Source organism: Bos grunniens, chromosome 13, assembly GCF_055505025.1.
Source record: "Bos grunniens cultivar Pamir isolate PY7600 chromosome 13, Bosgru_T2T1.0, whole genome shotgun sequence".
Taxonomy (NCBI): domain Eukaryota; kingdom Metazoa; phylum Chordata; class Mammalia; order Artiodactyla; family Bovidae; genus Bos; species Bos grunniens.
In genome coordinates this window covers 48,631,124-48,657,956 of record NC_141177.1, presented here as the reverse complement: position 1 = coordinate 48,657,956, position 26,833 = coordinate 48,631,124, and the positions used below count along the sequence as shown (strand labels likewise).

Genomic DNA, 26,833 nt, shown 5'->3' with positions numbered 1-26,833 from the left:
GAAGGAGATAAAGAAGAGGTCAGGATGGGGGGCAGGAAGGAAAGGGAGGAGGGGACAGTGGGCTGACTGAGGAGGTTCTTCCTGGAAGGAGCCTCAGGACTTGTCCATTTATGTGTGTTGCCTGGATGTGGTGACAGATTCAGACTCTCAGAGCATCTCTTCATCAGCGGCTTCCTGGGGTCTGTCTGGAGAGATTACCAGACACTTGGTAGGAATTTGATCCTTGACCATGAACAATGATGACGTGGGCATCAATGAGTGAAGGACACTCATATCTTCTCATGACCTGTGACCGGCGGATTGTGTCTCACAGAAGAACCTCTTTAACGACAGACACAGACAAGACTGAGCATCTGAGCACATCAAATTATATAAAGACCCTAGTGATTCCAGCTCCAGCAATGGTCTGTGCTCCAGAGCTTCTCTCCTGAAGGTTCCAAGGTCCAGCATAACCCCACAGGTATGTAATAAGTCAGTAAATACTTGGAAGTCAAAGATATAGGAAGCAGACAGCTTCATTTGAGACACACAGCACCCTCCTCAAACACCCTCAACGCCACCCCTAGTACATTCTGCAAACTAGCAGTCCTGTTTAGATTCCAGGACTCAGGGGGCAGAACGACCCAGTCCAGGGGGCACTAAAGCAAGAATGACCCAAAGGCAGCTGTGACTGAAGCAGCTCGGCTGTCAGAGCTGGAGCCAGAAAGGATGCTGGAATGAAGGAAATTTACCCTTGTTAAGCTTCTTGCTACTTTCTCCCAGGCAAGGATGGGAGGACCACCACCAGGATGGTCCAGCATGGCTGGGCAGTTGTCCAGAGCAACCTTTGCTTTGACAGGTGAGGCCTCCACGCCAGGCTCAGCTGACTGTCATTGTAGCAAGCATGACCTTGGCGTGTATACCTATTTCCCGTATCCTACCTGTCACAGGTTGGGGCTGGCCCAGTGCCAGTGCAGGAGCCATGGGTTTGATCTCTGGGTCGGGAAGGTCTCCTGGAGTAGGAAATGGCAACCCATTCCAGTATTCTTGCTGGGATAATCCCATGGACAGAGGAGCCTGGTGGGCTACAGTCCATGGTGTTGCAAAGAATCAGAACGACTGAGCGACTGAGCACACACGCAGGTCCGTGCTACTAAGTTTAATCTGAGTTCAGCAGTGCACCAATATATGAGAGGCAAGGGGGAAAAAAATCACTTTCCTGCAAATTTCCTTGGGCCATGGCCATCCCATGACGTTCGGAGAAGTTGTTTATACTCTGGTCCTTTGGGCCTCTCGAATCTGACCCCAAATTTCATAATGCTGAAAGAAACATTTTGGGGCTCTCAGAAAGGGTCAGGAAGGGCAGGGATTCATGGGTGCTGCTCTCTCCAGGGAATGCCCTCCCCCAGGGGCCCATGTGGGCACACCCCATTCATGAGCCCTCCCTTTGCTGCCCGTGTCCACTCTGAGATACTCAGGCTGGGACACTCCAGCAGGAACAACAGATTCAGACCCAGGAGAGAAAGCCCAGGGGAGAACTTGGGAAGGAAGAGGGTTGGGGGGAGTTTCTGAAGCGGCGTGTGTGCTGCCCAACAATTTATTCCAGGCAGCCTCAAGTTGAGGGGCAGTCCCTGGACATAAGCCAGGGATGAGGTGTGATGCTGTCATGATGTGGAGCCCTGGATCTGGACCAGGCTGCTTGGTCATTCCTTGGTCCTGCTGTGTGGCCTTGGGAAAGAAACTTAACTGCTCTGTGCCTCAGTTTCCCCGTCGGTGGAGTACCGACTAATAACAGTGCCTACCTCACAGGGTTCCTGTCAGGATCAACACATGTGAATCACTCAGAGAAGTACCAGACACACAGAGGCTCAGAAGACGTAGCCCCAAGACGACGGAAAGCAGGAAGGACCGTGTGGGTCTGGGGTTGAGCTGAGGCTAGTTTTTCCCATGCAGAGTCCGCTTCTTGGGGGAGAGCTACCTCCAGAGCCTGCCGCTGACAGAAACCTCTGGGAAACCTGCGGAGGCTTCAGCGTGACTGTTTATCCAGTGAGAAGTGATCTCTGAGGCAAGTTTTCCTCTAATAAACAGAGCAATTTGTGAGGAGTTTTTGTTCTTGGACAAAAGTACTGTTGTTATACACCCTACAGGGAAGCAGTTTGTAAACCTCAAGGCCTTGGCCTCAAGGTTATTGTTTTATTGAACTACTCTCTGAAATAGTTTTTTTTACAAAAACAAAAAACAAGAGTACTTAATAAACCAGTGTGAGCAGGAATAGAACTCCTGCAAATGTAGAGATGGGACGCTCACCCAGTGAAAAGATAGGGTTCTAGTTAAGAGCTGTCCTCTAACTGAGCTGCCTAGGTTTAGTCCTGGCTTTGCCTTCGACCTGCTGTGCGTCCTTGGGCAAACTTCCTAACTTCTCCGGGCCTCTGCCTGTCTCAGATACGAAATGGAGATGATAACGATGTGTTCAGTCACTCAGTTGTGTCAGACTCTTTGTGACCCCATGGACTGTAGCCCCCAGGCTCCTCTGTCCATGGGATTCTCCAGTGAAGAATACTGGGGCGCGTTGTTATTTCCTCCTCCACGGGATCTTCCTGACCCAGGGATCGAACTTCCATCTCTTAGGTCTCCTGCATTGGCAGGTGGATTCTTTACCACTACACTGCCTGTAAGCTCCTCAGTAATAATGATAGACCTTACACATAGCTTGTGGTGAGACTGGAATAGGCGAGACAGAAATAGGATAATAGGTAACCTAAGTAATAGGTATACTTAGCATAGTAAACCCTACCTAATTTATCCTAATTATTATGGTAATAAAACATAACATGCAAAGTAAACAAACATAGGATGTTTTGAAAAGACCAGTGTCCACCCCATTTCCGTACTCTGTATTAGATGAAGTGTCAGGTAAGTCACACTGCAGTAACAAAACCCTCCAAACCTTAGCAGCTTGTGAGAGAGAGAGATGGGGGTGGGCTGGGGTTTCTCCCTCGTCCACGATGCCATTGGGTGGGTGGTGTCCTCTCTGGTGGCTGCATTTGTACCAGAGGAAAGTGGACCTGGAGAGCCTGGCACCACCTCTTAAATGCTTCTCCCCAGAGGTGACACATGTCTTCTCTGCTCACATTCACCAGCCAGAACAAGCCCTGACCGTGGGGAACTCCTGGGAAGTCGGAAGTGAACCCCACCCCCACTGTGGCTGGAGTAGATGCTGGACAGTAAGTAGGTCTCACATCCAGCCCCAGGGTCCCACAGGCAATGTCGCAGCTCAGCAGGAGAATGAGAGGTGAGGATGCCCTGAGACAGGGGGCTCCAGCTCTACAGGGCATCCCTTCAGACTCTCCTAGTTTCCTGTCCTCCCAGCACTGGTGTGGCTCTGTAAGAATATTTTTTTTTAACACTTACTGAAATTAAAAGACGCCTACTCCTTGGAAGGAAAGTTATGACCAACCTATATAGCATATTCAAAAGCAGAGATATTACTTTGCCAACAAAGGTCCGTCTAGTCAAGGCTGTGGTTTTTCCAGTGGTCATGTATGGATGTGAGAGTTGGACTGTGAAGAAGGCTGAGCGCCGAAGAATTGATGCTTTTGAACTGTGGTGTTGGAGAAGACTCTTGAGAGTCCCTTGGACTGCAAGGAGATCCAACCAGTCCATTCTGAAGGAGATCAGCCCTGGGTGTTCTTTGGAAGGAATGATGCTAAAGCTGAAACTCCAGTACTTTGGCCACCTCATGCGAAGAGTTGACTCATTGGAAAAGACTCTGATGCTGGGAGGGACTGAGGGCAGGAGGAAAAGGGGACGACAGAGGATGAGATGGCTGGATGGCATCACTGACTCAATGGATGTGAGTCTGAGTGAACTCCGGGAGTTGGTGAGGGACAGGGAGGCCTGGCGTGCTGTGATTCATGGGGTTGCAAAGAGTCGGACACGACTGAGCAACTGATCTGAACTGAACTGATGCCGGCAAAATCATAAAAAGGGCTCTCTAAACCTGTCCAGTAAGCACCATCATTGGTGATATTCTAGAATTCTGGCTCTTCGCTATAATTTTGATGACTAGGTGGTCTTCAGCACTAGAATTCATAGAAGAAAGGCTGAGAACTAGACACCAACCACCTCTCATTTAATATTTAAAGCAAAATGTATACTCTGTTTTTTTGGGCCTCTCAAATCTGACCCCAAATTGAACATAATGCTGAAAGAAATGTTTTGGGGCTCTCAGAAAGGGTCAGGAAGGGCAGGGGTTCTTGGGGTGCATGGGTGCTCCTATCTCTGGAATGCCCTCCCCCAGGGACCCCTGTGGGCACACCCCCTTCATGAGCCCTCCCTTTGCTGCCCGTGTCCACTCTGAGATACTCAGGCTGGGACACTCCTGCAGGAACAACAAATTCAGACCCAGGAAAGAAGCCCAGGAGAGGCGTTCATGAAAGGCTCTCATGGTAAGGTTTAGATTCACTGAAAACCTCATTTTTAAATTTTTTACATCATGAAAATGTCAAACATACTCAAAAGCAGAGATCATAATGGAATGGACTCCCTATACAAAGACTTGGTATCATTTCCCCACTGCCATCTGGATGTAGCTCTAAAAAATATGAACCTTTAAAAAAACAAAAACAAAACATGATTACAGCCCATTACCCTCTTATTCCCATTCTGTGATTACATTCGCTCAACTGTCAAAAATCTGTATTTCAAGCTGACTTGTTATAAGTAGATCCAAATTAGGTCTACAAATAGCTATTGGTTATTATTTTTATAAAGACTTTTGCTGATTTATTTATTTTGTTTCTTGGATTACTAATGATGTCGTTTATCATACAACATACGTCCTATCATCTGAACTTACTTCTCCATAAATTGCTTGGTCAGCCATAATTGTATTATTTGTGAGCTGTTTTCATTTTGTTTGTGGGATAGTACTGTATGTTTTTTTAACTGAAGTATAGTTGATTTGGGCTTTCCTGGTGGCTCAGATGGTAAAGAATTTGCCTGCAATAAAGAAGACCTGGGTTTGATCCCTGGGTTGGGAAGATCCCCTGGAGAAGGGTATGGCAACCCCACTCCAGTAGTCTCGCCTGGAGAATCCCATGGACAGAGGAGCCTAGTAGGTTATAGTCTATGGGGTCGCAAACAGTTGGACGTGATTGAAGCAACTGAGCACATACACAGCATAGCTGATTTACAATGTTAGTTTCAGGTACAGCATGGTAATTCCCTGCTTTTACAGATTATACTCCATTAAAAGTTATGACAAATCAGATGGTTGTGTCCCCTAGTTCTCTCCATGGTGCGTCCGTCTGCAAGTGCACGGGGTCCTGTTGCCCCTGTTGCAGAGTGGGATGCTTAACCAAGAAGCAGGGTCGGGCTGACAGCCTGAGTGGTCCTTTGTCAGATCCCTCCCCAGCCCTCCATGAGCGGATCATTCATTGGCAAGTGTGGCTTCATCAATCATTTCATTAGAGGCTGCAAAAGACTGTTTTTACAAATTCATGACTTTTTCCCATTCCTTGGATTCTTTCCAGAAGGTGATTTCCCCTCATCAGTGGGGACTATTTTTACCCTCAAATATAGTTCATAAAAAAGGGCTGGATAGAAGCTTAATTCTTTCTTTTCTTAAGGTTCATTTTCAGAGTAAGGATTTGGTGCCCTACTTAATTACAGTGGTGTCCGAAGGTTGTGTTTATTTGTTCGTTTGGTTGCTTGTTTTTTTTTGGTGGGGATAAGAGTCTCTCTCTTAAGTGATGATGATGATGATAATGGATTCATGACTTTTTATGAGCTTCATGTGTTTCAATCAATTGCATTTACTAATTCTCTTTATTCTTTCATTTCTCCATCTTTAGTCACAGGGAGATGGTTCACTTTGGCTCCTACATCCTTTCACACGACCCATCATCGTCTCTGCTTCCTTCGTTACAACACATCTTGGCTCCTCTTGTCTATTTCCTGCCTAGACTTGGAAGTAGTCCCTCCCCCAAAGAGCCCTGCTGCTTCCTAATGGATCTACTGATTATATTCTACAACACAAAATGCAGGTCTCTTATGTCCACGAGCCTGGGCATGACAGATGTCATCTCTTCCTACACCACCACTCCCCAAAGCCTCCCACACACAACTCAACTTCATTCCAAAGGTCTGGAATAGATGGCACTTCTGTGGGCCCCTCAGAAAGCCTCACTGCATTTCAAATGAGTAAATAATTTTTTTCTTAGTTTTTCCTGATGCAGCTGTGAGTCTGAGAAGTGACAGACACAGTGAGATGTAAACCAACACATAATCTAACCAGGGAGAGATTTGGAGTTACCAGCGAAGGGGACCCTGGAGATCAATGGACTGGTGAGACCAGGGGGAAGGGACCAAGACACGAGGTGGCACCAGCTCTTGCCTGAACATATATCCCTGGGGGACTGCCCCCTTTCTCTGGGAGCATCACCCTCTTGCAAAGAGGGAGCACAGCTTCCAGCAGGACTCCTGGGGAGCCGAGAGGGAGGAAGGGGATCCCTGACTGAGATCAGCTGAATATACCAAACCATCAGTGGAGAATGGGGGCAGGGACAGGTGCCAGAGACAGATCTAGTCAGGCCCACATCCGCCAGGACCCTGTGATGGAAGAGAAGGAGGACACTGCCCTTTAGAAAGACAAATGAGCTGATTCGATGAATGAACAAGGGAACGTCCATGCCAAATTCCCTTGAACTTGAGCAAGGAAAACTTTGTACAAATTATAAACATCAATAAATGAATTGCCAATTGAGTTCCTGAAATACTGGCAACTAGGAATCCATAGCAGAGCCCTTCAGAGACATGGCATGGTCACTCTAGGTGGGTAAGGAGAGAGAAATGTCTTGTTTAACCACCAGGCCCTCCCTTGGAACAGCGGGTTATCTTTCAGAGAAATGCAACATCGATCTCTTCTCCTTGACTTTGCGTAGGGGTGGAAAGAATCTTCCACTCTGCGTCTGGAACTCGTGGAGACAGAGCAGGGGGAACCCAGCTAAATTTATGCTCTGGGCTGCGTGCCATCTGCTGAGCCCCGCTGTGCAATTAGCAGACCTCTCCTTTGTAAACTGTGTGGCCTCCTGCGCAGCCTGCTTGAGTCTCTGCCATCAAAATAAGTTTTATATGGGCCGTCGCTGCTCAGTGTTCTGCAAGTCATTTCTCTCGCTTAAGACCATACAAGGTTAGGGCTTGTGTCTACTTCGTTTCAACATTCAGCTAACTGGGTCCTGCACGATTTCACATCCGACTCAAAGGAACCCAGCATCCTGGTGTTCCCAGAAGAAATGTGGGGAAATAAAACTCATGGCTGACACGTGGACGAGACTGGTAGGGGGAATCTCTGAGAGTTTGTCCAGGTGGGCTTTGCAAAATCTCATGTTCAGACAAAGCTCCGATATTTTAAACAGACAGGAAGTTGGCAGGGTGCCCCCTGAATGACTCGCTTGTTGATGTCATTTTCTGCCTGCCGTGCCAGTCTGTCTCCTGAGGGCCCAGAAACAAGTCTGAGGAGGCTCTGAGATAAGTCTGGGGGTGTGCTGACTTGTGATCCTGATGCCACTGGGGCCCCCCAAGTCCAGGGAGAAGCAGCACCCTGAAAGCTCTCAGTGGGGAAAGGAGTAGAGCAGATTTTGAGCACTTGGTCCAGGATCTGTTTCTACTACTTGGACTCGTCATCCTCTCCATCCCTTTTAAGATCCCCACCACCACCAAAACAACCCACATGTTGAGCAGTGGCCACGATGAGTAGGTTCAGTTCAGTTCAGTCACTCAGTCGTGTCCAACTCTTTGCGACCCCATGGACTGCAGCATGCCAGGCTTCCCTGTCCATCACCAACTCCCAGAGCTTGCTCAAACTCATGTCCATAGCATCAGCGATGCCATCCAACTATCTCATCCTCTGTTGTCCCCTTCTTCTCCTGAGTAGGTTAATAGTGAATTACTAACACTAGCAATGCTGAAGCTGAAACTCCAGTACTTTGGCCACCTCATGCGAAGAGTTGACTCATTGGAAAAGACCCTGATGCTGGGAGGGATTGGGGGCAGGAGGAGAAGGGGACGAGAGAGGATGAGATGGCTGGATGGCATCACTGACTCGATGGACATGAGTTTGGGTGAACTCTGGGAGTTGGTGATGGACAGGGAGGCCTGGCATGCTGCAATTGATGGGGTCACAAAGAGTCGGACACGACTGAGCGACTGAGCGACTGAACTGAACTGAACTGAAGATACACATTCAGCTGGTGGAAGCCTCCACTCCTCAACTTATGAGAAGACATGGTAAGAAGCAGTGGAGATACAGACAAACAAACATGGAGGTGATGAGAAGGAATGAGAGGGTGGGATGTATGGAGAGAGCAACAGGGAAACTTATAAATAGCCAATGGGAATTTGCTGTATGACTCAGGGAACTCAAACCAAGGCTCTGTAATAACCAAGAGGGGTGGGATGGGGAGGGAGGTTCAAGAGAGAGGGGCCATAAATATACCTATGGCTGATTCATGCTGATGTTTGGCAGAAACCAACACAATTTTGTAAAGCAATTACCCTTCAATTAAAAAATAAGTAAATTCTAAAAAAGAAGCTGAGAAAACTGCTGGAATGCTGATTTCATGGCTGGACTTCTGGACCTTTCTTTTTCTTCAAGCAAGACTGCAACCCAGTTCTATTCACAAAGCTTCCACACAATTCAGGGACCCTGGGGGTAATGTGGAAGGAAGCAGAAACAGAGGCTTGTTTCAAACTCCCTTGGAATGTCAGTGGGGTAAGCGTGTGAGGCCCAACATAAACTAAGCTCTTAACAGCCTTGTTTTTTTCCCCCACTGAGCTCGTTTTGGGTCCTCACCTGGCTGGGGGCAGAATTTAAGCACTGCTGCTGCTGCTGCTAAAGTTGCTTCAGTCGTGTCCGACTCTGTGCAACCCCATAGATGGCAGCCCACCAGGCTCCCCTGTCCCTGGGATTCTCCAGGCAAGAACACTGGAGTGGGTTGCCATTTCCTTCTCCAATGCATAAAAGTGAAAAGTGAAAGTGAAGTCGCTCAGTCGTGTCTGACTCGTAGCGACCCCACGAACTGCAGCCTACCTAGCTCCTCCATCCATGGGATTTTCCAGGCAAGAGTATTGGAGTGGGTTGCCATTGCCTTCTCCGAATTTAAGCACTAGTGGCCGCGTATCCCTGCTAATGCTTGTTTCCCGCGTGTACGTGAGACTGCCTCCTGCAGGGGGCGCTTGGGAGCCCTAGCCCTGTACACAAGGCCTCCGCAGGGGGGTCGGCACCAGCTACGCAGCATTTTACTCTGATGCCAAAGATCAACCCCGTTTTCTCTGCCCATGCTTTTTCTCTCCTGGTCCTGCTATACACGGGCAGATTTTCCTCTCAGTCTATAGTCCATCTTCCATCTTCCTCCTTCCCTTCGTCTCTTAGTTCTCGCTCTTTTTTTCCCCTTTCCTGTCTACCTGTGATCTTTTCAGCTTGCAACATCTTTCTCTCACATCAGTCCATGTAGTCAGTCAACTCGCCAAGAGCCTGCTGCAAGCCAGCCTGTGCTCAGCCCCGGGGAGGGGAGGTGCAGGTGCAAGGCTGAGAGGCCCTGGACTTCTAAAATGGACTTGATGGGAGACAGGGGGATAGGTGGGCAACAAGGAAGCTGAGAGGTGGATGTGGTAATCTCAGGAGCTGAGAGACGCAGTAAAGAAGACAGATTAGAGAAGTGTGACAGAAAGTGACGGAGAGGAAGGGAGCACTCTTTTAGCCATTTTGGTTAAGGAAGGAACTTTCTGAGAAGGTAACATATACTCTGGACTTGAATACTGAAAAAGAGGTGGCTGTGTGATGAGTTGGAAGAAGGAATGGCAAGCGCAAAAGCCCCGAGGCAGCAGGGAGCTGGCATCCGCGAGTCGGGAGGAGACCAGTGCGGCCTCAGCTCAGGGAAACCCTGGGTGCCCGGGTGGGGGAGTAAGTGGGAGAACTGTCATCCGCAGCACAGGGTTTGGTTTGATTCTGGTGGAGTCATGATGATGGTGCTATTTAAGCAGGTAAGTGCTAACAGAATACTCTTGTCTTAGCTTCTGTCTGTGCAGAGGACAGGGGTAGTGGCCAGGAAGTCAGCTGGGAGGCTTTGCTGTAGCCCAGAGATTATAGGGGCTCAGACCTTTACTGGAGCAGAAGAGGGGGGACAAGAGGTCAGATTCAGGATACATTTGGGAATTCAACTGGATATGGCAAAGAGATCAGCAGGCTGGGTTTCTTTTCCTTTCCTTCCCTTCCCTCTTCAGCAACCTCCTCCACCTTTTTCCAATTGAATGATGACATATATTAAAAGTAGCAGGTTAGAGGTGGGGAGAAATCAAAAGATATATTTTGGCCACAACGTTAGCGAACCTATACGGCAGCTCAGAGAATCAGACAGGCACTCCCATGGAAGGTAACTCCTCTGCAGAGCAGCTGGAGCCCACACTGGTGCTCAGAGCTTCGGAGACCAGACATGGGCTGGATGCCCAATGGGGTTTCTTGGCTGGCTGCCTTTGGCGGTGCTCAAGCTGAACAACAATCCATGGTGACCCTAATCTGGCCCATACAACATCTGAGATATCTGTTAGGCATCTGAATAGAGAGGATAGTTAAATGACTATTGTAGGTCTGAATTTCAGGGAGAAATTGGGACTAGAGAAGTGAATTTAGGAGGCATAATAACACAGTTTTTAAAATCAGGGGATTAAGGCTATGAACATGGAGAGGAAGCAACGTGGGCTAGGAAGGAAGCCTGCGCCACTCCACGATGCAGCAGTTAGGAGAGAGGAGGAAGATGCAGCAGCTGCTGCTAAGTCGCTCCAGTCGTGTCCAACTCTATGCGACCCCATAGACGGCAGCCCACCAGGCTCCCCGTCCCTGGGATTCTCCAGGCAAGAACACTGGAGTGGGTTGCCATTTCCTTCTCCAATGCATGAAAGTGAAAAGTGAAAGGGAAGTCGCTCAGTCGTGTCCGACCCTTAGTGACCCCGTGGACTACAGCCCATCAGGTTCCTCCGTCCATGGGATTTTCCAGGCAAGAGTACCGGAGTGGGGTGCCATTGCCTTCTCCGAGATTCAGCAGAGAGACCCAGAAAGAGCTGCTGGTGAGACAGGTGAACAATGTGGAAAGTGATGACCCACATGGCAAATGAAGAGAGGATGTGAAGAGGCAGAGATGGGTTCTGTCAGATGAGGCTGAGCAAGATGAGCAGTGAGGTGGAGTATCTGGTCAGATGGCGACTCAGGATGCAGAGTGCAGGAAATGGGGCCGAGCCTGACTGCAGTGGGCAGGGCAGACAGGAGACAGGCAACCCTTTAGAGGAGTTCTGATAAAGGGGGAGAAAGAAAAGCAGGAGGTGAGTGGGAGCACAAGGCATAAACGATGATTCTATTTAGCCTCACGAGTACTGATTTGTGAAGATAAAAGGTACAGAGCAGCACACACAGTCTTCTTCTGTGGGGTGTGGGATTTGGGCACGTGTTCACCTTTATTTTCTGTATTTCATTTTTTGAGTTACCTTACACTAAATATGTATTATTTTTATAGTCATATAAAAAGAAGCAAAATGTTATATAATGAAGACAGCTCCTTGGGAACTCAACAGTTCCTGTTTTTTGTCTTCGTCAGTCTTTACCATTTTCCCTCTCCGCCCCCCTCCTCTTTCTGCTCTCTTTCTACTGACTCCCTACTACCACAGTTGCATAGCTGAGTGCCACTTTGCACAGATTACAGCTGTATCACCTGTGGACGGTGGGACCCCACCTGACGGGTATTCTGTACCTGGTACAGTGCCCAGCACCCCTCCAAATTCAGGCAGCCTCAGTCAGCACTTCCTGTTGAGCCATGGATTCAATGATGATAACACAGGTTCTTTCTACTGTTTTGCTGGAGCAGCGAGGCTAACACCACCTGCTGGACCCACTGTGAACGGAGAGCTTATTACACCAAACAGTCAAGGTCAATTTGTTGTAGGGTTCACAGAGAACTTTGGATGCCTTGAGGTCTACATTCAGGTCAGCGATTTGCCCTGTGCTTAGCACAGAAGCCACATCGCATACACTCTGTGAACACTGGCTGTGATGGCTATAGTTAACACTGTCACATGGTATTCTTGCAAGTTGTTCCAAAGTTTCTCGTCACAAGAAAAAAACTATTTCCCTTTTTATTTTCTGTGTCTATGTGAGATGATGGATGTTCAATAAACTTATTGTGATCATCATTTCATAATATATGGAAGTCAAATCACTATGCGGGCCACCTGAAATGAATACATGGCTGTACATCAATTTTATCTCAATAAAACTTAATGTTGAAGGAATAAAAGGATATTGGTGTACAAGTATCTTACCATTTGTGACTCCTAAAATAATCTATGTTCAAAACCATCATACGTGAGACTCTTGCTCAAGGTGTGAGCTGAGGTAGCATCACCCCACCTGGGAGCTCATTAGGGATGCAGCATCATCTTGGGCACCCCCAAGACCTGCTGAAACAGATGTGCATTTGGACATGATCCCCAGCAATTTGCCTGCTTCACAGGGAAAGCATTTGGTTGCTGGTTTTTAAATCTCTTGGTTTAATGTTCTCTACCTCTCTGGTACTTAATTATAAGACTTTAGAGATTTTGCTGGAGCACAGACTAGAAGAGGTAGCTTTGCATAAGTGCAAACTTTTGCCAGCAAGAGGAGAGTTTGCAGAGCAACTTTTTAAAAATCAAGGATAAAATATCTGTGTTCCCATGATGTGGCTGCTCCTCTATTTCCGCTTTAGCTGTGCTGGTTCCAGCCCCCCGCCCCTCCTCCTGGGATGGTCAGGATTACAGCAAGAAGGCCTCCTCTTGGGGTGAGTGAAGCGAGCTGGCTGTTTACCCTCCACAGCCTGCACCTGAAGCCAAGCTGGTGGTCTTATGAAGCTGCCCGGCAGTGGCGTGTTTTCCATCTGGGAAGCAGTTCAGAGCCCAGCTCAGCTGCCAGCAACAAGGACGGCTGCAGCTCTTGCCCTGCTTTCTGCTGGCCCACGCTCTCAGAGCCCCATGAAATCGGCCTCCGCCAGCCAGCTCTTCACAGACAGGCGGGTGGACTCTGCAGGGGTGTCCAGGATTATGATGGAGGGGCCCTGGCAGGGAGGAGTGGAAAACAAGTCCCAATTCCAAGCCCGAGTCCGGGTTGTGAGCCCCTTGCTGCTTTCCAGAAGAGTGCTGATGCAGGCTGCCCTTGGCCAGAGCCAGTCCAGCTTCCGGAGCAAGGCCCAGCTGCTGTCCACTGTGGGGGCACAGGGCGGGGAGCGATTCCCACTCTCCACAGGGAGGAAGGGGCTTCACTTGGTCCATCAATTGAAGAGCTAGGAAGCAGCTGGCTTCTCCCCCTCCCCTTTTCCCTCCTCCTCCCCCTTTTCCTCCTCCTCCCTCCCCTGTTCCATCCCTCCATCACCACCCCGGCCCTACCTCCTGTCTTTCTCACTATCTTTATTGGGAGCAGGCAGGAGTGAGCTGAGCTGGCCTCTACTTGACTTCGGGTCAGGATGAAGAGTCCAAAAAGACAGCCTCTCTGCCATCTTGATTTTATTGAAGGGACTCCTGCCAGTCCGTCTGAAATAGCAGAGATAAACATAATCCCATTTTCACCATGGCCAAGGCCATCGGATAAAGTTGGAATTTGATAAAGAACTAAAATACTATTGAAACAGAGGAAACGTTCCTGAAGCAAGTTCTTCTAGCTACTTCCTCACAGAATTAGTCCATGGCTCCAGGTCCGGCCAATATAGATTCGTGGGCCGGGCAGCTATCAACTTCAGCTGCTAAAAACGTAGCTTGTTACTCTTCTCTCCCTCACTCATCTGCCGGGAGCATCTTGATAACTGGTAAAAACTGAATGTAAGAGTTCTCTGGAGAGCAAAGCAGAGATGCTATTGCCCCCTGGCAATGCCTCAGCTGCTGAGAATGTGATTCCCATCAGAAGCAAGAGGCAGTCTCTCCGTCTGCACTTGCAAGGTGCGTTCCACGTGGCCTCTGGGTGGGAGTGGCTGCAGGTGAGGAGGCAGGTGTGCTGGGAGGATGCGGCAGGTGCCGCCCCTTGCTGACAAGTGGTGAGACTGGGCAACTGAGTTGTCCTTTTTAAGTCTCAACTTCTTCAGTAGTAATATGGAAAGAGCAATGCCTGCTACAAAAGTCTGTTGGTTAAATGAGGAAAGATCCACAGAGCACCTACTTCTGTGCCTTGCCCCATTGCCGGTGCCAGTAAATATTCGTTCTCTTTATTGGCACCAGAATTCTTGGTGGAGATGTGGGAGAGGACTGGGGGTATCATGATGATTTTTTTTAAACCTAAATACCTCTATCCCCCTAACTCCCTAACTCCCAGGTATTCAGAGGTCCTCCCCTCCTGCCTTCACATTCAGGTCCTTGAAAATCATGGCCACGTGCATGAAGTTCCCAGCAGTAGTTCTTTGTCAAAGTGCAAGAGTTCCTTGGAGGAGAAGCAGGCTGAGTCCCCCCCACTGCAGCATAAATGCGCATCTTGGGTGTGCGCTTCCCCCAGAAGAACTTGGCTTCAGAGGAGGACTGAATTGGGGAGGGGAGGGAATGGTGATGGGGGAGGGATGAGAAGAGGGGAAAAAGCAGAAATGGGAGAAACACTCAGGTAACAAAACAGTGATGTGGGTTCTCTATTGCCAGATCATTTATTTTGTAGAAGACAAACCTGCTTTTTTTATAGGGGGCTCTTCCTACACTGGCCATTAGAGTTTATACAGATTTTCTAAGAAATCCTGATTTTACAATGAGCCAAATTTTCCCCACATGATGCCATCTTAAAAAAAAAAAAAAAGTTTGTCCCCAGATATTCGTGAACATTAACTTTCAAAGCTGACATTTCTCTTTCATGGATCACAGACACATTTTAAAAAACAATTTAAAAAGAATCTGCAAATTTTGTTTTCCATCTTAAGATGTATCAAATATTGAAGACATTCAAAAAGGAATAAAGAATACTATAATGAATGTTGCCCTAGCTCCCAACCAGTTTAATTGTATAGAGTTAAAAACAACAAATAAAGCATATTTTCCTAGAATATGTATCAATGATGTAACAATGTGTAAACAGGGAAAGCAAGGGCCTCATGAACAGACTTGGGGAGGGTGGCTACCTTGCATGGGGACATCGAGGAACAGGGTGAGGAGGACTCACTTCTGGAGGGGACTGTGGAGGTCTTAGCCTGCTTAGACAGTGGCGTGAACCAAAGTTGGTTAGATTCTGCCTTCAAAATCTAAAAGACAAAAAGCCCAAGATGTGCAGTGACAGAAAATTCTAGCTCTCTTCAACATCACAGGTCTAAGAAAGGAAACTGGATTTTGGAGGCGACACACTTCATTCAGAGACTAGGTGACTCAGACTCAGTTCAGATTTGGGCATCCGGCCCACGTTTTCACTAACACAAAACCAGGGAGTGCATAGCGGGGCCTGTTCTATTTAGGTGACTGAAGAATCATTAAACAAATCACACAGAAAGCACAAAATAAAGCCCATGTGAGCAGCACACAAGGACCTTTATATATTACTGACCGTTTTCCCTTCTTTTCAAAGGAAAGGTATTTCCATAAAGTGAGTGTTATGTACTGTGCATCTGGTATCAGACCTATTCAAGATCGCCATAAAAAGATTATTTATGACTCAATAGCTATTCTTGTTTACCGCAGATGACATCATCATCCCAACATTGTTACATTACATCAGCATTTGCCCCACTTTTATTGCCTTTGCTATGAAGCCTGTGGCTCAGGCAAAAATGCCTTATGAAGACGAGCCCAGAAAATAATAAATAGAATGCAATTCCAGCCTTCCCTGTGCTCGAAGTTTTCTTCCAGCTGGACCACCCGTGGCCCAGCGAGAAGCCCCCCGTCTGTTCTCTTGGGCATCCGTCCCCCTTAGTGGGAGCATTTCTCAAGGAGGTCAGAGTAGCATCTTCCAGGGCTACAGACCCTTGCAGGAGCAGGAAAGCCAGCACCCATTCATCTTCTTCAGTAACACCATCCCAGTTTTGTGGAGGGAGAATGGAATTACTCCTCTCCTGCGAGGTGGATCAGGGGAAATTGTTATTCGTGGCGCTATGCCCTCCTCCAGTTAAGAGACAGGCATTTGACACAAGCTAGACCAAACTCCTCAGAACCCAGGAGCACCTCTGGAATTTGAATCACAATCTTCCCTTGTGCAGAGGAGGGAGAAGGGAGGGGCAGAGGTGAAAAGGCAGAAGCCACTGGAGTTCACTTCTTTGAGCGGCACTGCAGTCAGCCTTGGTATCCCCCAGGCACTGGTTCTAGGACCCCCATGGATACCAAACTCTGAGGATGCTCAAGTCCCTCACATAAAATGGTGCAGCATTTACACATAACCTATGCACAGCTTCCCGTAAACTTTAAATCTTCTCTAGATGACTTACAAAACCTAATACAATGTCAGTGCTGTGTAAACAGTTGCCTGAGTGCAGCAAATTCAAGTTTTGCTGTCTGGAACTTTCTGGAATTTCTCCCCCAAATATTTTCAATCCACAGTTGATTGAATTTGCAAATGCAGAACTGGCACTGACTGAGAGCCAACTGTACTTCAGTTGATTGAAATACATTTCTAGTCCCAAGATGGAGTCACTCCTGCCCTGGGTGCCATGACAGCCAATGGAAACTAATCCTTATCCTATAAAAAAGGTCCAGACTTCTGCCCCATTTTGCAGGTCCCTGGATCCTTCCTTGGAAACAGGGACCACTTGTATTATGAGGTGTTGAGCAGAGTTTGCATGTTACCTACATCGTCATTTCTAATTATCTTTAACGGGTTAGACTGGCCCCAAGTTCTAGGTTCCATTCCTCCCTGTGAATTCCCTTTATTGTTAACTAAGCTGGAGTCTTTCCATCCCTGGGTGGGGAAGATCCCCTGGAGGAAAAAATGGCAACCCACTTCAGTATTCTTGCCTGGAGAATCCCACGGACAGAGGAGCCTGGCGGGCTACAGCCCATAGGGTTGCAGAGAGTTGGACAAGACTGAGTGACTTAGCATGCAAGCTGGAGTCTCTATTGCTTGTAATCAAAGACTCAAAGCCCAAGCCCTGAGCTGCGCTATAACTGTGTGGACACCCCAACTCAAGAGGAAAATACAGTCTGTCCTGAGGAGTCACACATCTGGCAAATGGGGTGTCCCTGACAGGGAGAGCCCAGTAGAAGGCGTTCAGGCTCCTTCACACACACTCTGAGGCGCTCGAGGCTGTGTGTTGTACAGATAATCAATTCAAGCTGCAAACCAAATGCCTACAGGCACCATCACTCCTGAGGCTGGCTATATCCCCCCTCCTATAGGAAAGAACAACCAGCAGTAACATTGTTCCTGGTTCCATAAAGGACTTGAATTTCGAGGTGAATCCAGGAGTTGTCCTGTAAATTTCCCCGTGGTTGCCGTTTTCCGTCCCCCTCTCCCCACACCTTTAAAAACTGACGTCGGCAGCGATTCATTTCCCAGGGGCAGGAAGCGCTGCCTGTCCCCTCATCTCCTGGCAGCTCTAGGAAGTGACAGTGACAAAGAGGAATTGGCCTCCACTCCCCACCCCCAAGGGCTTCCCTGGTGGCTCTGAAAGTAAAGAATCCGCCTGCAATGTAGGAGACATGGGTTCGATCCCTGGGTGGGGAAGATCCCCTAGAGGAGGAAATGACAACCCACTCCAGTGTTCTTGCCTGGAGAATCCCCATGGACAGAGGAGCCTGGCGGGCTACAGTCCATGGGGTCACAAAGAGTCAGACACAACTGAGTGACTAAGCACAGCACCTCTGTTCCAGGGCTGGCTGCCTTCACAGAAGCCTGGAAGGACCCAAGAAATGAATACTCTCGTGAAAGGAAAACCCAGAACACACAAGCGAAGCTGGCTGGGAACTGGGCTTGGCCCACCTGGGAGTCGTGTCCTGCCGAGGGCCCGAGCAGGACACTTGGCTAGTCACTACGCAGTACTGTTCTTGTTGCTGAACACTCACTCAATCAGCAAAGCTCTCTGTTAATCCGCAGACTCCGAGATGGTGTTTTGGTTACTGAAGCTGTCAGACAGACAGGAGGACCCAGGCAGGCCCAGCAGGGCTGGCGAGTCCCTGCTCCACAGGGCCTGGGGCGGCAGGGGCTGATTTGACAGGCTGGGGGCTGGCCAGTGGGGGCAGGGGGATGTCTTCTGAGATGGCTTGGTCATGGTCACTCATGTCTGGCACAGGGTAGGGATGGCTGGAGGGCCGAGTTCAGTGGGACTGCAGCCCAGTGGAGGAGCCCTGGGAGGTGGATGGCACTGCCTGCCTTATGTCCTCAGGCAGCTTCCTGGCCTCACTCCCGCTGGGCACTGTGGGTAGAGGCAGCACCAGTGGCCCAGGTTCAATGGGAGGGCGTCAATGAATCAGGAGCCATGTTTAAAGCCACCACTGGCTGGAGAGAGGCTGTCCGGAAAGGGTGACGGTGAGGGTCAGTGCTCCGGAGAAGCTAGCGTCGCACCCTGCTCCTTCCTCTGGGCTCCAGATACAGCTCTCAGAACACTCTCTGCTGCCCGTCAGCCTCCAGGGTAAAGTGTCTGGTCTGAGGACTGGAGTACTAGGGCAGCACAGCACTCAAGAAGGGGCCTTCCACATCCCCAGGGTTGGGAGGCAGGTAGGGAGCGATGGGGTGACTGGGCCTGGGTGAGGGTGGTCCTTTCTCTCCTTTGTCCCCCTCCCTCACAAAGGGGGTCTGACCTGACTTCACGACACGCAGCTCCAAACTTGGGACTCCATGGTCTCCATCCACCTGCTGAGTCTCCAGCCCCCAGAACCTGCAGTCCCTGGAGCCAACTCTGCAGAGCCTGAGTTTCTTCCCTCCTTTCGGCCCTGGGATCCGAGAGCTCACATGCTGATGGGCTGGGGGTACAAGGGTCTGGGAGGGCCTGCATCCAGCAGACCTGGGTGGCCACTCCTGTCTGTGTGGGACCTGCCAGCCCAGCACCTCACATGCAGGATGGTGCTTCCACCCACCTGCCACCTGATGGGCTCAGCAAGTTCACCTAGCACTGGAAAAGGAAGGAAGAAAGGGGTAACTGGGAATGGAAGGGGTAGAATGATGTTGCAATTGGAGCTTAAAAAATAAATAAATAAACATCTCTGCACCAAGGAGTGAGATTCCAGCAGGCTGGTGGGGATACAAGGCAAGGGAGTGTCAGTGTCATGTAAGAACCCGGCACAGAACATGGAGGCACACAGGTCAGTGCCCACTCGATCCAGATGGATCCAGGGCCCTGGCCTTTTCCCTCTCAGGCTTCTCTCCCTTCCAGGAAGCACAGTGTGCAGTCACTCCTGTGGGCAATGGGCGTGAGTGTCCCCTTGGCTCTTTGCAACTCCCCTCATAACATGAGTTGGACCCATGGCCCCAGTGTGTACCAAGAAATGAAAGCACAGCATAGAGCTGAGGCCCAGTGGGAAATTTATATTGCACAAATAAGGCTTTGTGGGCTGGGCCTAGCTCCCCAGTGCCCAACCTCAATAACCTCCAAGGTCAAGCACAAGCTCTGGGCTCCTCTGATCTGTGGGCAGCTCTCCACATAGGCTGCTGAGACCCCGTCTCACACCATGCAGGCTGCATACCTGTTTCCTACTTTGCTAGTAATAAACAAGGTACATTGTCTGAGTCTTCATTCTCAGCAGCCCTTGGATCCGACTTAGCTCTGCGGCTGGTGCAGCTCATCTGTGGATCCTAGCATGGTCCACTCAAGCTGTGAAACCCTTTTAGCCCTTCATACCATGAGCTCATGCTCTCACATCTTTAACTGGCTCAGCCTTAAAGGTCTTGTTGTTAGGTCTTGTCTGTCTTGCAGTTTGTGGCCTATGGTTGCTTGGATGGTCCTGTATCTTCACTGTCTCTGTCTCACTTAACCACTGCTCCATTCTCTCACCACGTGCATTTACAGTACGTTCATGAAGTCGGCATACCAGTCGTCCCCATCCCATTATATTGGGTTTGAGCATCTGACTTGTTTGGCTGGTAGGATGTGAGGCAGGGGTAGGGGCGGGGGAATGTGATGTGTCTGGGGCTTGGCTTGCTCTCTTGTACTCTGGCTCCAGAATGAAATACACAAGAAACTGACCTAAACCCAGCCAAACTGCAGACCCAGAAACAGGAAAAGGAAATGCTTCTAAGCATTGAATTTGGGGACTGTTTGTGATACAGCACGTTCTGTGCAAAAGCTGACCAATACAGACCCCCTTGGGGGCAAGACCTGCCTCGTAGCTGGTTTTGTTCTTTCTGATTCTGTGACTTCAGTTGATGACCTCTTCTCCCATGACCAGCCCCTTACATCAGCCAGGTCAGCACCTTCCTCAGTCTCCCCTCCTCAACTCCCTCCCACTCAGTGACCTCAGTCTCCCTTCCTCAACTCCTCCCACTCAGTGAGCTGATGGAGGACCTCAATCCCCTTGACACCAGGCTATGTAGCTCATGATAAATGAGGCCAGTGGTTCTACAACACAGATCACAAAACTGATTCAGAACGAAGACACTGTTTACCATCCTTCTCCCTTGATTAGAAATGTCCTAGTGATGGGCAGCGGAGAAGGCAATGGCACCCCACCCCAGTACTCTTGCCTGGAAAATCCCATGGATGGAGGAGTCTGGTAGGCTGCAGTTCATGGGGTCGCTAAGAGTCGGACACGACTGAGCGACTTCACTTTCACTTTCATGCATTGGAGAAGGAAATGGCAACCCACTCCAGTGTTCTTGCCTGGAGAATCCCAGGGACGGGGGAGCCTGATGGGCTGCCGTCTATGGGGTCGCACAGAGTCAGACACGACTGAAGCGACTTAGCAGCAGCAGCAGCAGTGATGGGCAGAGAGTACAGATATCCCTCCCAGCAAGGGCCAGTGCTGCTTCTTTAAACTGTGATAAAATATATGACCATAACATTTACCATTTTAGCCATCTTTAAGTGTATAGTTCTGTGGCATGAAGTATATTCACAGTCACCATCACCACACCACCGTCCATCTCCAGAACTTTTCATCTTCCCCAACTGAAAGTCTGTTTCCACTAAACATTAACTCTCCATCACCCTCCTCCCCTCATCACCTCAGCCCTTGGAAATCACCGCTCTTTGTCTGTTTCTGGGAATCTGACTGTTGTGGGTACCTCATTATCAGTGGAATCATCATACGTGTCCTTCCATTTCTGCCTTATTTCACTCAGCCTAATGTCTTCTGGGTTCATCCATGCTGCAGCATGTGTCAGAATTGATTTCCTTTTTAGGGCTGAGTAATACTCCACTGTGTGTATATTTCACATTTTGTTTATCCATTCGTCCATCAGTGGACATTTGGGTTGTTTCTACCTTTGGCTGTTGTGACTATTGCTGCGAAGTATATGGTATACCAAAGGCTGGTGCTTCTTAACTAAGGTGTCTGCAGCTGGTGGGTGAACACCAGGACTTGTACTTTAGGGGAGTGCTGAAAGCAGTGCTGGGAAAATAAATCAGACCAGAATGTTTCCCTGAAGCCTTTCTCACTAGGCTTAAGGTGAAGGAGAGAGGGTAAGCAAAGTGCCTCGGCCATCCAACAACTCTCTCCAAAGACACTCTCTAATATCTAACCTCAAACAATGTAAATCCTTGGCTGGGTACAGAGTTCAGGGCTGCAAAATGTCTTCGGACCCCTTCTTTGCAAGTCCAGCACCTGTAGATGTTGCAAATCATCACCACCACTTCCTTTGCTCCCGGTACATGCATCCTGCTCAAACTCATCAGGAAAGTGGAATCTCTTCCTGCCCTGCCCCCTCCAGCCTGCCTTGTCCTGCGATGCACCTTGGCCCACTGAACGTGGCAGAAGGGATGCTGTCCCAGTGCTGAGCCTTGCCTTTAGGCCTGGCATCTTGAGGTGGGGCGGGAGTTCAGCAGACTGGTAAGAAGGCCCACTCTCCGCCTACCATGCTATGAGGAAACTCAAGCTAGCCGTGGGAGAGGCCACGCAGCAGTGCTGAGGAGCCAAACCTCCAGGAAAACCCAGGCCCCAGTCACACAGCGACTGTCAAGCCATCTCGGCCCCTCCCTGCCCCTTCCCTGACAGTTTGGGGATCCCAGCTGGGGCCCTGACCGACAATTGGGGGGTAAAATAAAACAGTCATTTTATTCCTCTGGGTTTTTTTGGTCCAGGTTAGGCCACCGTGGGCACCTATCGGAGGCTCACCCCTCACTCCGCGATGTTGGGACGCTCTGTAATTATGGTTTCATCCTCAGCCTTTGGGCGCCTCCGCAGAAATGAGACGAATTGCATTTTAACATCCTGCTACATACATTTCAAGACTTTCAGAGAGAATGTAGACGTAATGGACTGGTTTTTTTCCTTCTGTTTTTTCACCATACTCAGTTCACTTCAGTTCAATCACTCAGTCCTATCTGACTCTTTGCAATCCCATGGACTGCAGCACGCCAGGCCTCCCTGTCCATCGCCAACTCCCGGAGTTTACTCAAACTCGTCCATTGACTCGGTGATGCATATTAATTTTATGTTAAGTCCCCGTGGCTTTCCCCCTGGCAAGCGGGCCAGTAGCAGGAAGAGGCTCAAGCCCCTGAGGTTACAAGGTTGTGGGGGGGGCTATGCTCCGAGCACAGTAACGCACTTTCTCCCCACGCTTCATGGGGTGCCCGCAAGACCACCCCTCCACCCCAACCCGGGGGCTGTGGGAGCATCTCCACCTGATACCTGGGCTCCACGCCCCAGAATCCCACTGCTACTGGCGGGAGGGCCTGGGAGAACCCACTCTCACCCTACTCCCCGTGCGTCATCACTCTAAAGTTTGAGAACCGGTTGCAACCGGGAAAGCGGAGGTGTGTGGCGGCGGGGTGTAGGGGGTGTGTGTGCTGAGGCTGCTGGCAGCGCTGGGCCAGGGTACGGGGGTGGGGAGATGAGGGGGTGGTAAGGTGGCGGGAGGGAGTGAAGAGGGGTGGGGACACGGAAAGGGGGAAGGAGGTCGACAAGTGGGGAGGGGAGGGGAAGGGTGTGGGGAGGGGAGGAGAAGGGTGTGGGTAGGGGAGGGGAAAGGTGCGGGTAGGGGTGGGGACGGGGTGACCCGCCTTCTCGCTTCCTCCCAGCCCCACCAGCAGGCCCAGCTCTCACCTTGTGGCTGCTGGAAGGTAACACACAGGGAGTCCGCAGACCCGGATGGAGAGGATGGGCCCAGAAGGGCTGAACTTCTCCTGAAGCATCACCTCGGTCACGTGAGGGTGCAGGTCCCCCCACCTCAGAGTCTGGCTGTAGGATGACTGGGTGCGCTAGGGCCGGAGTGGGGTTGGGCGGGGGAGCTGGGACGGCGAGGGGCGGCAAGCGCAGACAGACATAAATCAGGGGACAAGAAAACTACTCAGCGGCTGCAGAACCGGGTCAATCCGGACTGATCCGGCCCGATCTGGCCGGGGAGCAAGGGCACAGGGTCCGCTGGGGCAGTGGGAAGACCTCTGCTGCTTGGTTCCGTCTTGGAGCTGGTGGCCGACGTGAGGCTTGGTTACCCTTGAGCATCATCTCTTAGATGCGTTCATCAGGAAGGAGTCTGGAGAAGCGAAGTTTTGACCATCGACGATCTACGGCTTCTCACATTGCAGAGCCCGGGGCAAGAGTGCAGAGACGCATACCATCTGTCTCTACACAAAGGCAATACACCAATACACCCGATTAACAAACTATTAAATTCGAGAAATACGGATGACACCACCCTTATGGCAGAAAGTGAAGAAGAACTAAAAAGCCTCTTGATGAAAGTGAAAGTGGAGAGTGAAAAAGTTGGCTTAAAGCTCAACATTCAGAAAACTAAGATCATGGCATCTGGTCCCATCACTTCATGGGAAATAGATGGAGAAGCAGTGGGAAAAGTGTCAGACTTTATTTTTGGGGGCTCCAAGATCACTGCAGATGGTGATTGCAGCCATGAAATTAAAAGACGCTACTCCTTGAAAGGAAAGTTATGACCAACCTAGATAGCATATTCAAAAGCAGAGACATTACTTTGCCAACAAAGGTCCGTCTAGTCAAGGCTATGGTTTTTCCAGTGGTCATGTATGGATGTGAGAGTTGGATTGTGAAGAAAGCTGAGCGCTGAAGAATTGATGCTGTTGAACTGTGGTGTTGAGAAGACTCTAGAGAGTCCCTTGGACTGCAAGGAGATCCAACCAGTCCATTCTAAAGGAGATCAGCCCTGGGTGTTCTTTGGAAGGACTGATGCTAAAGCTGAAACTCCAGTACTTTGGCCACTTGATGTGAAGAGTTGACTCATTGGAAAAAACTCTGATGCTGGAAGGGATTGAGGGCAGGAGGAAAAGGGGACAACAGAGGATGAGATGGCTGGATAGCATCACTGACTCGATGGACATGAGTTTGAGTAAACTCCGGGAGTTGGTGATGGACAGGGAGGCCTGGCGTGCTGCTATTCATGGGGTCGCAAAGAGTCAGACACGACTGAGCGACTGAACTGAACTGAAATTCAAGAAAGTACATTCTGTCTGACTGATTTGAAAAAAAAAAAAACCCTCATAACCATCTCGAAGGCCAAGGTTCAAATTCAGAATTCTCTCCCCTTTGGAATTGGAGGCTGGAATATGGTGGCCATGACCCTGGACTTTATTCTGTTTCCTGCCTCTTGCCAGGGCGTCAGGGTCTTGGTCAGCATTACCTGGCTCTGGCTGTGGGGGTAGGCACAGGGCACTGCCAACTAGGGAAGCCTTCAGCTGCATGGTTTTGATTAAGTTTCCATCGGTATTACCAACATGGCTGATCTCTAGTCTCCAGCCCCTCTTGAAGTCTGGGGCTAACATCTCTGGGGGTTGGAACTGATTTAGTGTGTCCCAAGTCTCCAGTGTAAATCATATTGTCCTTCTTGGCAGTGCCTTTAACCTCCAGGCAAAAGCAGATTCTCTTTTTAGGCAGGACATTCCAGAGACTCAGACATACCACCCCTCCCCCTCTTCCCCCCACCCATTAGCCAGGGCAAAAGCCAGACCTCACTCTCCTGCTCCTGCTCAGTCCCGCCCTACTCTCTGCGACCCCATGGACTGTAACATGCCAGGCTCCTCTGTCCCTGGAATTCTCCAGGCAAGAATACTAGAGTGGGTTGCTATTTCCTCTCCAGGAGAATCTTCCTGACCCAGGGATGGAAACTGCATCTCCCACAGCTCGTGCGTTGGCAGGCGGATTCTTTTACCACTAAGTCACCTGGGAAGCCTGACCTCACTCTGAGTGAGGCTGATTCTTCACCTGGGTCAGCGGTGATTTTGATCAGAAAGGCTCTCCAGGAGGTGACATAATCCGAGGTGAGCGGCACAGTCAAAGAAGCAGTGTTGCTGCATGGTGAATTCTCTGAGGATCCCAAGGCTCAAAAGGGAACAGGGGACTTTTCTTTTGGTCTAGTGTATAAGAATCTGGCTGCCACTGCAGGAGACATGGTTCGATCCCCGGTCAGGGAAGACCCTGCATGCTGTGGAGTGACTAAGCACGTTCATGTGCCACAACTTCTCAGCCTACACACTCTAGAGCCCAAACTCCACAACAGGAGAAGTCATAGTAATGAGAAAGCAGCACACCGCAACTAGAGAATAGCTCCCACTGGCTGCAACTAGAGAAAAGGCCCCGTAGCAGCAAAGACCCAGCACAGCCAATAAATAAGTAAATGATTTTTTTTTTTTTAAAAAAGAGAACAAGGGAATGAAAGAGATTCCAGAACCAAGAAGAGCAGCCCAGGGTGGCAGAGCCTGGCAGGGGTGACATCAGGAAGGCCTAGATGGAGCTGAGGGTTCAGGAAAATTGCCATGCAGGATGGCCCTTCCAGCCACTTTGCAATGGCATGCATAGGACCACCAGCTCTGGGCACTGGGGGCAGCGAGGCCGATCCTTCTCCAGAAGTGGCAGTGCATAAAATCTTATTTACTTGTCCAATGTGAAAAGCAAGAAAGCTCTGAGAAAATCAAAGCCAGCGACAGGGAAAAGCTGATGAGGGAAGCAAAAACATTGCTTCTTAAATAGTAAGTCCCCTAACATGCATGGATGTGAGAGTTGGACTGTAAAGAAAGCTGAATGCCGAAGAATTGATGCTTTTGAACTGTGGTGTTGCAGAAGACTCTTGAGAGTCCCTTGGACTGCAAGGAGATCCAATCAGTCCATCCTAAAGGAAATCAGTCCTGAATATTCATTGAAAGGAATGATGCTGAAGCTGAAACTCCAATACTTTGGCCACCTAATGTGAACAGCTGACTCATTGGAAAAGACCCTGATGCTGGGAAAGACTGAAGGTGGGAAGAGAAGGGGATGACAGAGGATGAGATGGTTGGATGGCATCACTGACTCAATGGACATGAGTTTGAGTAAACTCTGGCAGTTGGCCATGGACAGGGAGGCCTGGCGTGCTGCAGTCCATGGGACTGCAAAGAGTCGGACACGACTGAGCAACTGAACTGAACTGAACATGCAAATAAGTTCCATTTCAAGAGCATGTTCCTAAGTCCAATTCATTCATAAGTCCAATAATGTTAGCCTAGAAACCCAACCACGCAATTGGCTATAATACTGTACTGTAATATGCTTATAATACTTTTTACACAAATAATACATTAAAAACAAACAATAAAACATCTTTAAAGTGCTTTAATCTTAAGTACAGTTCCTTGAAAAGTACAGTAGGATGGGACAACAGCTGAATTACAGGGGCACATTCGCATCCTTGAAAGTTTGAAACTTGAAGTTTGTATGTGGGGACTTGCTATGCTTGTATTCAGCTGGGAATCTGTAAAACTCCCTCCTGGTACCTCATGTGAGTGAGATACGGAGA

General features: G+C 49.4%; 1 long non-coding RNA gene across 2 annotated transcripts; it reads right to left on the bottom strand.

Moving 5' to 3' along the window:
- Positions 1-11,043: 11,043 nt before the first annotated feature.
- On the bottom strand, positions 11,044-13,982 carry LOC147360949 (uncharacterized). 2 transcript variants are annotated; one of them, XR_015139524.1, is made up of 3 exons: positions 12,885-13,982; positions 11,781-11,921; positions 11,044-11,325 (listed from the first exon to the last, which is right to left on the bottom strand). It is a non-coding gene; the product is annotated as an uncharacterized LOC147360949 (long non-coding RNA). The 2 variants fall into 2 exon arrangements; XR_015139523.1 differs by having other exon boundaries at positions 13,444-13,975.
- Between the last annotated feature and the right edge of the window lie 12,851 nt (positions 13,983-26,833).